The 16,178-nt window shown below is 34.2% G+C and overlaps 1 protein-coding gene and 2 long non-coding RNA genes across 4 annotated transcripts in view; all 3 read left to right on the top strand.

The window, feature by feature from the left end:
* Positions 1–16,178, top strand: part of LOC122568232 (leishmanolysin-like peptidase) — a 203,400-nt gene that overhangs the window by 156,804 nt on the left and 30,418 nt on the right. The gene's annotated exons all lie outside the window — the stretch shown is intronic.
* LOC122568339 lies at positions 201–3,195 on the top strand. 2 transcript variants are annotated; one of them, XR_006317061.1, is made up of 3 exons: positions 201–603; positions 819–1,077; positions 1,186–3,195. It is a non-coding gene; the product is annotated as an uncharacterized LOC122568339 (long non-coding RNA). The 2 variants fall into 2 exon arrangements; XR_006317069.1 differs by having other exon boundaries at positions 819–1,052; positions 1,125–3,195.
* On the top strand, positions 3,640–8,849 carry LOC122568354. The gene is made up of 2 exons (XR_006317072.1): positions 3,640–6,388; positions 6,998–8,849. It is a non-coding gene; the product is annotated as an uncharacterized LOC122568354 (long non-coding RNA).

A 16,178-nucleotide genomic window follows, 5' to 3' on the forward strand; every position in this document is an offset into this window, starting at 1 on the left:
ATGTTGGCCTATAATTCTGCTATTTCTATAGTAACAAATATGTTGAAAATGACAACGTGAGTTCGCGCTCGCCATCCATATGCAGATGCGCTAGTTACAATGAATAGTAACTTTCTAGTTAGATAGTTCTAGATACAATCGATAGATTTAATCGATAGGTTTAAGATGTTCTTTTGCTTTTATCCCTAGTGCATGTAAGAAAGTGCAATGAAGTTTTCTCAGCTCAGAACGGTGTGATAGATTTATCCAAAGAATAAAATAATAGCTATTATGATCCTACGTCTAAATACAGAAATAACAACAGGTTATGGGCCCAGGTTCAATAATTAGTTATTATTTTTATTGAAAATATTATTAATAGTAATAGTGTTGAGGAGCGCAGAAGATAACCTAAAAACAAAAGAAAAGTGCGTGATCGATGATTCAGTGTTGAATATCATAAGGGCGCTTTATCGAATATATAATTGCGTGATAATACAGTTACATCAAAAGAACATAAAAATGTCGAGCGGGGCTAGTTTAAGTATGAAGAAAAGCTAAATAAAGAAATAACAACAAAATAATAACTTGAAACAAATTTTAGTTCAACGTATGACTTGTAAGGTATTATACATGATAAAAAATACAAAGAAATATAAACAACTAAATATACAAATTTGTCTATATTTTCAATTTTATTCTTATTTAATCGATATTAATCGCTTGTGATATTACTTTTTCATGGACACGAGGAATCTCGAATATTTTTTCAGCTACTCCATGATTGTATTAATGTATATCTCGTATTCTGTCGAATATACATATTTTATTTGTTACAGGAAAAGAGTAAAAATGTCATAACATGCGGGTAACCGGTAAAGCCATAGGAGCAAGTAACGAATTTTTGACAGACGAGCGTTGAAAACGATGTGACGTTTGTTATTCAGATACACACAAGTGACACCTGTTGGTTATATCTTTTGGAGAAACAGCTGGCAGACAAGCTAGCGAAAAAAGAAATAAATTTCGTACCATCATTGTTAAACTTTAGTGATAACTATTGAAAAAAAAATGTACTGTTACAAATGAGTTTCTCAGGTAGAAATAGAAAAATATGTAATTCCAAAGATATTTCTGTTTTGCAGCACCTTAGATACCGAAGGTTAAAAAATGTCCACTAAAAGTTGTTTTATCTCTTCTTCGCAGTAACTTGGATACTGAAGGGAAAAATGTCGTAAAAAAGATTGTTTCGTTGCGTGCTCTCTACCAACAACGTAATTATTATTAGTTACTTGCGATGAATATCCACACCAAATTCAAATGTGTTGGATGTGAGTAGAAATTTATTACAAATAGCAGATAATATAAAAATATACGAATAACCATGAACATATTATTCTCTATCTCTTTCAATAATACATCGTTATTTCTTAATTTATTAGATATCAGAATTAACAAAGCAATGAAAAATGGTAAAAATATTAATATTACGAACTGTTGTCAAGTATCGTTAGACACTTTCCCTTTTCTAATTTTACGTTTCTATAATATGTACGTAAATTATATTCAGCGCTTGAAATTACGATTTAATACTGTAATGAATTAACCGCAAATAGAATCGAGGAAAAGCAGGAATAACAATTTTACATTAAGCGAAAAATTTGCAGAATATTATATAAAAAAGTAAAAATATCGCGAATTTTGTACGAGTTTCCGCTTCCTTAATGTGCAATTTATAATGTGTGAAACATACCTAATTTATTAGTTATTGTATTACGTTCTTCTCTCTAATAGCATCGAAGATTTCAGACGTTGTGGTATATCGACTACATGCATATAAGCGGAACCTGTTGCATACGATACTGTATGGGTGAAACATTATACGAACACAAATGCTCGCACTCGGTGCATATCTGTTCGAAGATAAATTTGCATAGTTAGTCAGTGAGGCAAAAAATTAGTAAAAATGGAAGAAGCTCTTTTCACTTTACTTTTAATATGTTTAAAAAAGTAATCGTAAAAGAACGCAATTAAATTTCAAGACATATTCTAGGAGAATTATTTTACCAATTACAAAATATAAGATATATTTTATTTTGGAGAAATCTTCCTTATATTGTGTCATTATATATTGTTCGTTATCCATTATATTAAATATTTGTTAAACCAGTTTAAAAATGCGTAGTGAAAATTGATCATATATACATCCTCAATTTTTTATTGGGCGTTTCTCACGATTTAATCTTTGGATAAAGAAAAAATAATTTTATCCAATCGGACACGTATTTCGCATTCGAGCGACAAATAACCTCGATGTTAGAAACAATAGACACACATTTTTTATTTCTATTGAAAATCTTCGTTCCTACCACTTATATTTCACCATTCCAACATTTCAATTATGGTTTCCATTCGTTTCAATGTTGCATTCTGAGATAGAAAAACAATGAAACGATAATATCGTCTGCAAAGCCTTAAAATGGATCGCTCGTTAGCGAGATGCGGCACGGAAGGAAATGGGAAGTAAACTGGTGAGTGCATGGGAGATTACGAAATTGCGAAAGTGCATACAATGATTCGATGGTGAGAAAGCAACGAGGTGCTCCACGTGTGTCAAAGAGCATCGGGCCGGATTTAACGGATCTAAAAGTTACAAGAGAATCATACGGTTCATAAGGCTTGAACCCAGTTCGTTATTCCTCTCGTTGTTAGAAAGCGAGAGCCGGTTATCCCTTAATCCGAAGCTCAACTCCGCAGACTTTAATCTTGCGATTAGAGTCTCATCCTTTGATTTCTTTTGGTACCGAACCTTAGCGTGCTTCCTCGTTCGGCTCAAATTTTAATCCGTTCCATCTGGTTCAGGAATGATTATGAAACTTTCATTTCTATTCTCTGTTACACAGCGATGTACGTTTCGTACGTTGATTTATTAAAGGTGAAGCTACGCTTATATTTGAATCGAATAAATTTCCATCATGTGTTTCGTCGGAATAAACTTTGGGAATTATTCTTTTAAAATTTCCTTTTGCATGTTCTCGTAGCACTTGATGAGCAGAGACGAAGCACAAAGGTTTTGAGTTTAGGAATCCATCCGGTTCAAAAGTTATGTCACTTTTAAAACGAATGAGTGAGCTAATTTTCAAGATTTTGATGTACAAACGATTTTTAGTAAAAGTCCTGCATCGATTTTTCAGCGGATTGTCATTTATATTTATATTACTTACAGACTGCTGGTATCATCGAATAATAAGATCAAAGTCGAACAATGATTATTTCGATTTTTCTCCACTGCATGCCGCACTGTAGCGGCGGCTAGAAAAATATATAGTCTAACCAATACTATTCGTACGAGGCAATATCATAGTATCAGCAAAAATGAACGATCCAGCTGGCACGCAGAAGATGAAAAAGGCTGTACAGAATTTTCCAACTTCCCTTCGTGTAATAATTTTTGAGCAGGCAGATTCTTAAACTTAAAATTGGTATCGTTGAACCCTATGCTATAAGTAGTTGTAGCAAATATAGGTTTCGAGCGAAAAAGTTGTGTTCCCGGAGGCGAAGTTCACATTTTCGTGGAATCTTTAATTCGAACTGTACGATCTTCCTGAAATTTGTGGGATGTACGTGGGAATCTAGATGCAGGTAATTTTTTGTGCGAATCTAGATGTACATTACTGCTCAAAAGTACATAGACACTTGCTTCCTTTAAACAGAATTCACTCTTCTAAAATTTGTTACAAATAGAAAGATCCCAGATGTTTATCCCTACAACTCGATAAAATTTACTTTTACAATTTAATATACAACAAAAAAATTGTTGCTGCATCTGTAAGTGTCACTTTCATTCACTTTAAGAAGTTCCTTATTCTGACGTCGTTTGAGTGTCAAACTATACTACAGATGCGACAAACAAGATTTTTCGGCAATTAATAGAGAGAATATTCTAATTCTACTAATGAATTATCTTCTTTTTACATTTAAAATTGCGTCTAGAATTGCCAACTAATTTTAATATTCAATTCTCAAGAAACAAATGATTTACTCTCATAGGATTATTCATTGCAAAAAGAAGACGTAAATAATGGTACATTCTGAGATGATTTTGCAGAACTGTTTTGGAACATCATCACTTTTCTTTACTTTTCAACTTATGAATTTGATCAGTATGGGCTTCTGAACGGTTCATATTGTGCCTGTTTAAATTATTCCGGCAGATTACTTAGCTATTTCGTTTAGAATTGTTTAGTAAATCGACGACTATTATCTTGAAGATTCACGATCACGAAAGGTTACGGGTATACAAAAGGGCGTGCTATTCCCAGGCAAGGCATAGGCAGTTGCTAGCGTCGCCGTAGCTACTGTTCGCTGGTTAGGAGATTCTCCTCTCACGCCCATGCACGATTCTTATTTTAATGTGTGTGAAAATTACACAAACGAGTTGAAATGCACGTGATGCACGAGTTGCACGTGACCTCGATTTAGCAGTAGCTTTCATTCTCATGCGACACGGACAAGACACTGGAAAGTATTATTTTTGTATCTAAACTATGTATACTATTCTGTATTTATTATATTGAACAGATTTTATTTACGACCAACATTGATTTATTTATCAATCAACAACTAACTAAAATAAGTTTTCTCACTTTAGAAAAGTTAATAACAAACCACAATCAAAAGCTCTCATAATGACCTATAAATCGTTAATTCTGTACCATTCAGTTTACCATAAATTAAATTTCTTGCTGTTTAATCCTTAGAAAAGGAGAAACAGAAGTATTATACGAAGTTTTATTACCAAAGCTTTAAATAAATTTATAAGTAGTTGAACATTTGAATGCAGTCTAAAATACGTCGTTTCAATCGTCAGTTTCAAATAATAGCTGACATTTTCAAGTTATATAAATCAAACAATTTTTTGAACGCGACATACTCCATGGTACTAAACAACTAAATTTTTCGAGACACGTTTTAATTGCATTGTCCTAGCCTTGAGAGTATAAACGTCGATCTTCAGTTAACTAGTTAAATTTCAATATAGGTTTTCCTGCAATTAATGGTGTCTCTGCAGCTTGTAGCCACATCCAAGGGCTTGTGACCCACGAGTTTAGGTCGTCGGTTGCACAAGCAAGGTTATAACACGGCAATTACCGTTGAGCAGGCGACGACGGCACCCTAATTAGTTATTAAGGTTCCTTCGTCGTCCCTTCTGATTAGAAATCTGACAGCATATTTCTTTGTAGGATGTAGCTGCTTTAAAAATACGTCTTCATATTATAAATCTTGACAATAATAAACGTACTTGGAATGAACTGTATTTTCATTTTATCGCTTGAGAATATTTTAAACGAATTAATTTGAAATATTTCGAAAGAAATGGAGGAAATGTTGCTTGCATATTTAACTTTCTTGCCGTCTAAATATCATTCATATAGAGGATAATAATAGTTTATCATTATTATTGTATGTATTTGTTTAATGTCATTATACAATTACAAAAGGAGAAATTTTATCTGAAAATTAACTAACTGAACATAATACACGTATTATACATAATGGAAGTATTAAACAAAATTCAACTAACACAAAATCGATTTTAAGATGGTTCTTGAAATGTAAGTAAATATAAAACGTATTAAATAACAGTAGCATACAATTTATCGATGCAATACTATATTTTTGATTTTTATTTATACCTTTCTAAATTTGAACGTAAACGATGTATAAATAATTACATTACGAACAGAGATATCTAGATTTGTATTTAATATTATAGAAGAATTAATAAAATTGATATTATATTCGAATGTATTCCGATTAACATGACTAAAGCTAGACTTTTGTATTTAGTGGAACAGGTATATTATAGAGAGAATAACCTTCACTCTATTAAACGAACTACGTTGACGAAACCCTTTATACATACATGGCAAAAGTTTGAAATTCCTCATCTTAGAAAATCATCTAAACTATGCAAAACGATGATCTGAACGCAAATGCAATGAGTAAAGACGTTCCTCAGCGTTGCATGAGTTTCCAGCCCAAGTATTTCAGTTTTGTATTGAAGCTAGAAGCGTCAGGTTGCTACGTTTCAGAGCAATGTAACTTAACGAGAGTCAATCTACTACATAGTTTAGTTATGTAGTACTGAACAATATACAACAAATGTTAACTCTCCTCCGTCCTGCGAAGCACAATTGCCAAATATATTTACAGCAATTAATTAGACATAATTACGCTTATACTGCAAGAAGGCGACAGCGAAAGGAAGGAACGAAAAAGTTTGTTTATTTGTTATGTCTGGGGAAAATACTTTCATATAGCAGAATCTTAATTATCAAAACAATTAATGAACACTTTATTATTAGAACATCGATTAATGGAGAATTTGGGGTTCTTCGTAACAAAGGTAGGAAAACAAGAATGGATATTGAAAGACATTGTTACATTTTTATTCACATATTTTCGTTCCTGTTTAGTATTAATATTTATCAAATAACTTAGGAAACTATCGATCTACTTTCACGTGAAAAACAAAGTTATTTGATTTTCTAAGTATTGTGTCTCATGGTTTGTTCAGATAGTCATTGAAAATCCTTTATCACAAATAATAGATACATACATTGTTTCATACTTTAATCGTTCCTTACACATTTATAGGAAATTTTGAAAATGTAAAAATACACAGAGTTCGCATAATGAGGCAAAGTACAAAAGCATCTCAGAATATAATATTTTGTATGATCTTTAATGCGTAAAAAACTGTCTATTTAGATTCCGTTCTTTGAATTGCATTCATAAAATTAATGAGAATTTGTATAAATATCCAAGTCTAATGATGAGCATTATTTTATTCTTACGTGTGTATCGTTCAGTAACTGTATGCAAAAATATCGCAGAAACGACCGATGAAAAATCGCTCGTCTGCATCGAACCCAAGTTCCTAAAGATCCGGATCCTTTTTCCTCAAAAATGTGTTAAATCTATATAATGACAGAAGACTTGTTTGTATTGATAGAAGCTCGACGAAGTAACGACATATTAGGCTGTCAAGCAGTCAGCCTCCACATGGAAATTCAATTTGAACTGCACCAGCTGCGAGTCCCGTGACGGCTACGGCTGACAATGCACGCGAAACCATATTACGGCAATACCGAGGCGAATAATCTGAAATTGAAATTACGGAAGTTAAGAGCTTTGTTCCAGGCTCTGGAGCGCAAACGGTAGTAAGAGAACGAGCACGACAATGCATGAATGCAAACGTGAGATCAGTTCACTTGTTCAGGATTCCTTCGGGATCTTCTCCATCTACGCTTTTCTTTTCATTCAGTTTTCCCTTTCTCTTCCTATTTCTCCGCTCCCGTTTTTCTCCCTTACACTTTCTCCCTTAGTTAAGCTCTGTGAAACGAGGCGAGAAAAGACAGCTACAATCGGCTATCTGAATACAGATGTACCGTTGTTCACCGTGAAATGTATTGTAGTTCGAAGATGGATCGACAATTTTTGTATACTTGTTAGAATCGAAAAAGACTTAGCCTTTAAATTCTTCTATTAAGATGATATACACATGTGTATAAGATGTGATTTTTTAGAAATAAAAGTCGCACTCCCAGGATTACAAAAGTAACAATAATTTCGAACAACAAATTATATACGTAATGCTAATAAAGGATAAAATTCTTATTTTCAAATTTAATTTATAAAATGTATGTCATAAACGTTCTAAACTTCGTTGTATTCAAAATATCGTAATGTGCAAGTGTACCTTATACATCCAATGTTATATCGAATAGTATGAATTTTTGTTTTGCGATTGCGATACTAAACGTCGGCTATGTGTATGTGTCTACTTAGAAGTAAGCGTTCAGTACAGTTTCTTTGCTTTAAGTGGTCATTTCGTGCCTATTGCCACCAAGTAGAAACTGAAAACTCGCATTAAGGAAACTCCTATAATCGTTAAGAGAAATGCGGCCTCCAACAATGGTGCTGTTTGCTATGCATATAACGAAGCAAAGATTACTTGCTGTAACTTACTTAAATAGTTACAATTAATGTCGCAACTACTAATAAAGTGAATAAGCCACGCGTTTACGTTAATCTTGCTTCCATAAGTTATGTTTGAAAAAAACGAAAGAAATCAGATTAAAATAGTAAGAAATAAACGAAACAGTCGTCACGATTCGCGATCATGAATATATATATATATTCGACAAATGGACGACTTAAATTAACTTCAATTTCATAAATATAGCAAATGGTTGAAAATCTTGATATCTCATTGTCAGTATGAAAAATCTTCGATTCTCTGACTTTTATGGGTTATCGGATTCCAAAGTTCAATTCGTATCCGAAGTGTTGTCAGTGTAACGTCGGTGCAACGGAATGCTCTAAAATCTCCTGTGAAATATCGCATTTTCGTCTTTTCGTGCAGGTACGTTCGCATGTCTCAAATTACATTGCTCTCCGTGACTCCTATCGCTTTGATACACGACTCAGCTTCTATGTTAGGTTAAAAAGGAAAAGCTATCGAAAAGAGAAGATAGAATGGCTTTGATATTTTTACGAGATACAGGAATCTTGAATTATCAAGATAATGGTTGCACTTATTTATTTCAGTCTGATGGTCTAGAATTGGACTTGATTTAACATAGTTTATTAATATGAAACGAAGCTAAAAATTAAACTTACGGACAACCACAATGATTATTGAGATAATACAACTGTGCTATTTCGTCGCGTATGTACAAATTCATGAAAATACTCGAACTCTTGTAGACGCCTTGTAAACATGTACGCACCTTGTAAACACCTTATGAACACGTATGCGTGATCATAATTTACAAAACGAATATAAAAAATTAAACACAGAAGCTTGTAATAGCGAAGGATTTAAAAAATTCCTATAATTTAATTACATCTAACTCTCTTGTAATATCCATTAAAGTTACATTTCAATTTTAATTTTGATTCTATAAAGAAGAAATGTGAGATGACGTCAAACGAGAAGATTAAAGGGAATGACTAAGTACGAGAACCTCTTTTTTGGCTAAGAACGTCGTTATATCTGCTGAAGTGTGAACTGAGGCGTTATCAAGCAAAAATTGCCACACAGAGTGCTTCAAATTTCACTTGTCACGATGTAAAAATCTAAAATCTGAGGACAAAAAGCTTGTAAATTCTTGAAAATAGCGTAACTTAAATCTTTTGCTATTCGGTATTATATTATTTATTAGTATATTATTATGTTATTTATTATTATAATATATTAGTGTAGTATAGTATATTATTTATAATTCAGAATTATAAATATATGTATATACTTGTACTAAATTTGTACATTTACTTGCATTAAATATCTTGTAATTTCTATTTAAATCGTCAGATTTGTTTCAAAGCTGACCAATATAGCCGCGATAGTCGCAATTCACGCATAACACATTCATAAAAGCCGCCTACAAATATCCCAATGCTTGCGTGAATAATCGTGAATTTTTATCAAAAGCCCGTTTATCTCTTTCCGGCCGAAGTCCGGGTATTATTCAGCATTGTATTAATATCGGGGAGACCAATGCCCTCAGAAATTACGACCGGAAAGAGTTAATAATTTAGTTGTTTTAATTGGTGACTTTTAGGATATTCGGTATTCATGCCGATAGATGTTAATGTACGCGTACACTGTACACACGTAATATATGTAGGTGAAAATATATGTACAGGTGTACACGTGTGCGGATATTTGCTCCTGTTACTATATGCATAGCTGCTAGCTGTGTACTTGCAGAATTGGACATCCGCAAAGATCAGTTTATCTAATTAGATTTAGCACGAGCACCGCTGCGCTTCGTCACCGCTGATCCTCGTTATCCCGTCCAATAATTGGCGCCCTTCCAGGAGCAACGGCACGGATTTCCCGATTTATTGAAGCGCGTCTGGTTGCTGCTTCTGGAATTCGATTACAGTGTGAGAGGAGTAACTTTGAAGGGTATTAGTTTGCCACTAGAAAATTGACAAGCTACGAATTCGACGTCAACCGAACAAAATCGTCGTTGATAACGATAATCGAACAACTATTCCTAGATATTCTGTTCAATTTTGCATTTCTGTTTCAATAGAGTCAGTCACGAAAATCTATTATATCCATCTACCGAATTTTGTGTATCTGACTTGAAAACTGAAAACGTATTTTATCATAAAATCTACCATAAAACAATTGAAACTATTAAAACACGTATTCTATCATAAAATTATTTAATATGTACATATCGATGTTATTATTATTAGACTGCGGATATTCGCGTAGAAAAGTTGCTTCGTCTATTATTCCATTTATATATTTTTGTGTATTATCTGCAATCTATACATTTTTACGGTTTCAAATTTTCCATAAATGCATAAAAATCCGCAGACTAATTTTGTTATTTATGTATTTCTAAAATGAATTTATAAAAATTGCGGGATAAAATTACATTGGAAATCATAAAACCTTAACTGATTTATGCTACTAGCACAAACCTCGAATTAATTTTTTACCGCGTTACTTCATCCTTCTAAGATTAATTGTCTTTGACAAATTGTTGACCCGTCTAACCCCTAATTTGATATGCTCCGGTTTTCATTCGCTCCATGAATTTCAGAAGTCTATGAATTTAAAGAAATTCCACGTGACGATGGTCATCCTAAGAAGTTACAGTGGCTCAGACGACGGAAGATGCATTCCCGAAGCGCAAACTTCTGTAAGACTTGTGAGGCGGAACGACCTTATTACGATAAATCAAATTTAAGCTCGATAAAATCAAATTTATCGAGCTTTCTGCCCAAGTAAGGCCGGCTTTTCATGTTTGATTTGCAAAATCCGTGAACTTGTGTCAGCAATCAACATCGTGTCTTTGTATCATACGTCTTCTTTATAATAAGCTGTGTCTACAAATTTATTCAGAATCGAACGAAGAGCCCATATTTTTCTTTCACTTTTAGCACTCGCAAACATAAATATGCTATTTCATACATATACTAAAAATGTAATAATACATTGAAAACGGAGAATTGCAAAGTATTGTAGATATATAAATCATCAACTCCAAGAAAAATTAGTAGCAAATCAAAGAGAAAACAACGAGTAGACTTCTTTCTCTCAATTGATACATTTCTAATGCAGATATCGTGAGAACAATATTTAAAGATATATCGTTCATAACGTTCATCTTGATAAATGATATCAACACAACAAGATCAACGTTTCTTAACATTTATTAATGTTTCCATAATTCCATTGGATTTACCTACCTGGTTATTGCAGAATGAAAAACTATCGAGCAATTTGCATTCCGTGTCTTCGAGATCCTCCAGCTACGGATGTGCGAAGCTGTGCCGAAAATGTGATTTGATACCGGCAGAGATGGGAATCCAATTTATTGAAAGGTCGTTCATGGACTCACGATGCACGTTACCATCAGCACGCCAAGTATTCGAATAGTTGCGATCGTTGCTCGGCTCGCAACTATCCTTTCTGTAGTGCGGCATCGAATTAGGTTGCCCGGTGAACGGCTCTAATGCGAAAATTACGAACATGGAATTCTCGCTGGCTTATAATTGATTCTACGCTCTTGCTCGAAGGATATCTGAATATTTGTAGATATACGGAATGGCAGATCACACCAGTGATAAATTCCGAATTTCAGTCTCTATATGCATTGACTTATGAAGGTATTCGAACATCTAGCATAGGGAATTTTTGTGAATATATTATGTGCGTAATACCTTCAGAGATTTGATGTAAACTTTTAGAAACTCCATTAGCGCTGTAATGAGGCACCCAAAATTTAAAACCCACGTGGAAACGTGTGTACAAGTTTGAAGGCGTTTACTGCAAACACCGCGTGAAGCCACGTATACCGTTGACGAATTTCTGCAACATACACATAATCAAAAGTCCTGAAATTGCGATAGCAATGGTATGACTATAAATTCGTATATGTTTACACATACATGAATAAACACAATGGGGAATGGTAAATATGATTATTATTATATTCATCGTTATTATTGTTATAGATACACATGTATGTATATATATATATATGTAGGTAAATTATTATTCTAGTCTTCAATGTTATTGGAAGATTATAAAGTATTTATTTGATTCAATGATTTCTATTAACTGTGCTATTGATTTTCCTGCAGAGAATGACCTAAAAATCGCCTATTTATTATAGTCTCACGTTTTGGAATCGAATTCTCTGACAGACGACTCCTCATGATGAGACATCAGTCACGACAAATTTTCACCTTGAGTCGATAAATAGTTTCTGAGATGTGCGAGGTCAGAGAACTCAAAATTCATTCGTGTATGTCAGCCCTAAACATCGGACCTTAAATCATGCAAAATACGGGATTTCAATTGGAAGTTTTTTACTCATCGAGGCATACATGAAATCTCGATACCGTAATAGAAAGCAGCACCACATTTTTATAATTATCGATTAAACTAAAACTGGATGAGAGTCAGAATATTACAGTACATGCGAAAGTGGTGCTCGAACTTTTGGCTATTAGCTTATAGCTAACATTGTCTATGAAAGTTCTATAGTTTCTCGGTCGTGATATACATGCAATGTATCACCATTTCCAACAATCAAAATAAAGAAAAAGGAATGTCGATATAATAAGCGATCTTTTCAACACAGCGTCCAACATATTGACTCGACCATTGTTTTTGAAGATCCAACTGTGCTGACGCGTCAATGTATTTTATGTTCCTTGATCTCTCTTATCCCAGAAACTAATTGTCGGTTCAACTTGAAAATTTACTGTGGTTGCGCTATGGTGCCTCACCGTAAGCCATCGCTACGACATACAGTTTCAAAGTCGTGGGACGAAAGATGGGCGAAAAATATCCCTTGGATCGCCCTCTTGCAAAATGTATATACGTACATTTGAATCTTAAACGCATCGTATATGTACGGTTTTAGCTCTGTCCGTGAAGAAATGGGCCAGAATGTTCTCGTTAACGGAACAAAGCGCAACAGTATTATCAAAAACACGACCGAAACCCGAAGAACCACGAAAACTTTGTCTAATAAACATCGTGAAAGTGTAAAATCTAAAGGGTGTTTCATAATTTCATTGTGTTGTTTGCAACAGTAATGCGAGACGTATCATCGGAGATAAACGAGATAAAGTGAGATTATTAGAGATTGATACGAACGAGAAATTTGCCTGGAGGAAGCGGGGCGCGAGATTCTGGAATGCGAATTAAATCGAGCGTTATGCTGCAGTGTATACTATTGGACGGAACCTAGCGCTGAATACGAAAGCAGATAAACTGTCGTGATGTCGACAGAGGTATGAGCGCGGGCCAAGTCATGCGCGGCTCATATCTTTTCGGAACATCCCGGTTTTAGTGGCAGACAGGTATCCCCTGCTATATCGAAGATCCAAAGCGTCACCTTGCCGTGGCCAAATCTGTTTAGCGCGTGACAGGAATTCGAATAGATCGTTCGATTACTGCGTGGCTTTCCACTGGAACAAATGTTTTAAATGCTGTTTATCACGCTCACTTCTTCCTATACTTTGCTGCTAACGAACCGTTATCTCACTTAAATGACTGTAATTTAACTTTATTTCGCTTTCTTGTTTCGCTCATTTGAATTGTCAAGAGTTCTCTCTCAGTTGTACCGAATTGCAATAAATGTAATTTCTTTTCTTTTCTTCTTCCTGCTTGTTCATTCGAATAATAAAGAATTTTATCTCATTCTGTACTGAATTGTCCGACAGTGCATCAGTGTCTGTCTTGTTGGAAAATTTTTCGTTTGAAGTATGCAATTTTTCAGTTACTGAAGTAAAATATTAATCGAATTACATTATAGATATCTGTGTTTCAAATATCCATAATATATTATTGTAGATGGGTGTTTTATCGGTCAATGCATTATATATCAATAGCCTTCGTGTATCGATCAACAACCATTTGGAATTTTTATCACCGAACTGATATAATGTAATTGTCACGTACTTGTGTGTGAAAATTTTTCTAATGGTAAGATACTGAATACGTCAGATATCTAGAAATATTACTTGAAAAGATATTTTGGTAAAAAAGAAACATTTTCTAGGAAACCAAATACATATGATATGGAGCTACTAAAAAGTCTGAGAAAGAAACGGTGGATACAGTATCATACGCGTAGAAGTATTTACATAAAATATCATATATACAATGTACATGCCAGCGTTGCGTTTGAATTTTTCTTAAATTTTCCTGCGCACTTTCTAAATAATTTAGCATTTTAACAAGCAAAATATTAAACGTGGTTGAAAACGTTCTAGCCAGCTGTAAGGGAACATAATGCTAACGTACGCTACTAATGCATAATACATTATATCTTAATGAATACTCGCTGCGTGTGTATATAATATCAAGACTATAAACCACGAAGAGAAAGCATTTCTCCGTTTTAACCATTTGTTAATTCAACAGTCCATTAATATAGATATTCGTTAGCAGAATTAAAATAAAAATTGGTAGAAATGAAATCAAACTCGAAAATTCAGCAAGAGTACCAGGCTCTTTTATCTTTTTTGCAATCGTAAATTTACACAAGATCATCGACCTTACATTTCTAGATTTATATACGCAACTAGTTTCGTGTAATTTCTTTCAACAAAAAATTGACGAAAAATATTTATCTTAAACGCATACATGATTTATTTATATTTCTTTTCGGGGAAATTTTATGAAACGCAATAAGGCTCCCACGTTTCGTAGCTAAATTAAAAATGGGATATTAACAAAAGAAAAAGGAATAGGAGCAGGCCCGAACGTTTTATTACGTCGCGCAGGAGGTACAGGAGAGAAGGATAAAGGATAGAATAAGGGGTAGAAGACAAGATACCAAAGAGAAATAGACGAAGGAGAAAAGAAGATAATGAAAAATACGAGTCGAAGAGAAAGTAGAGGCGAAAACGAAAAAGAGAAAGATGTAAAGAGGCGATGTGCGGGAGTTGTAAAAGTAAAGGAGCTTCAAGGAGGTTATATTGCGCGTAGGATTAAACTTATACAAGCAACCGTTGTCTCTTGGGCGTATTTCGGCTGGCATCGGCGCCCTATCCTCTTGGTTCTGCTTGATGCCCGCTGCCAAAACTTTTGCTCGATATCTCCGCGAGCGAAATGTCGCGTTATACAGCAACGTCACGACAACCAGAGATTACTCTCGAATACGGAACGCAAAATGACATTCCACGTAATCTCTGGGTGTAATTCTGCGCAGTCGATGAAATGTGGTGGCTCGCGACAACCTATGTAAGTTCCACGTTTTCGCTTCAGCATGAAAAATTAAACAACCAGCGCGAATAAGTTAGCTTTACGGTTAGTTTAACCTATGCCACTCTTTTTACTTATTTCTGCGAAACACCATTGGTACATCTATGATAAATATAGTTACACTTCGTTCAATTTTTTCTATTTAATTTTTCAACCTTTCCTATTTCTTTAAAATCGCCTCTCTGGTTAGAACTGCATCGACCAGGATTTTTATACACAATTTTCCATCATTTTATAGAGAATATAACGACTATGTTAAAGCATCAGGATTAATCTCTCTCGATCGGATTTTTGTATTCGTGTGGAGTTCTCGTTTAAGACTCGCATGTCGAAAGGAGAAATTTGTCCAAATAATTTGAAAGAATGTTAAGTTTGAAGCGTATACTCGTATATTTTCACAGTGTATTTTATTGTCTAATGTCTTGTCTACATTTTTCATGAAGATGGAATGTCTCCATCAGACCGAAGTACGCATCTACCAATTTAGAATTTGCACGGTCATCGTTCCGTGATGCGGATGCATCGAACTTCGAGAGGTAGATATAATAGTATTATTTCGTGAGTCAGTCGGTGGTATGTATTGGTACGATATGATTGCCATTCCAGCCGACTGCGGGACAATCTGAAATTCCCCTTAATACAGCTATGCAGATATTTAGGGTACGTTTCAATGCCAAAAATCAAATTAAACTTTGTGAACGTTTGTGTAAAGGGCCATTTCGACGGAGCACATTGAACACGATGGGCAACTTTACAAGAGATCCGTAGATATATATGTATATAGAGTTAGCACGTCATATTATCAAACTTTTCACTGATAGCTCTTATCACCCATCTATGTATATTGTCTTAAATCTATCCGCAGTTACTCGTTTTACAC

The sequence above is a fragment of the Bombus pyrosoma genome, linkage group LG1, assembly GCF_014825855.1.
Source record: "Bombus pyrosoma isolate SC7728 linkage group LG1, ASM1482585v1, whole genome shotgun sequence".
Classification (NCBI taxonomy): domain Eukaryota; kingdom Metazoa; phylum Arthropoda; class Insecta; order Hymenoptera; family Apidae; genus Bombus; species Bombus pyrosoma.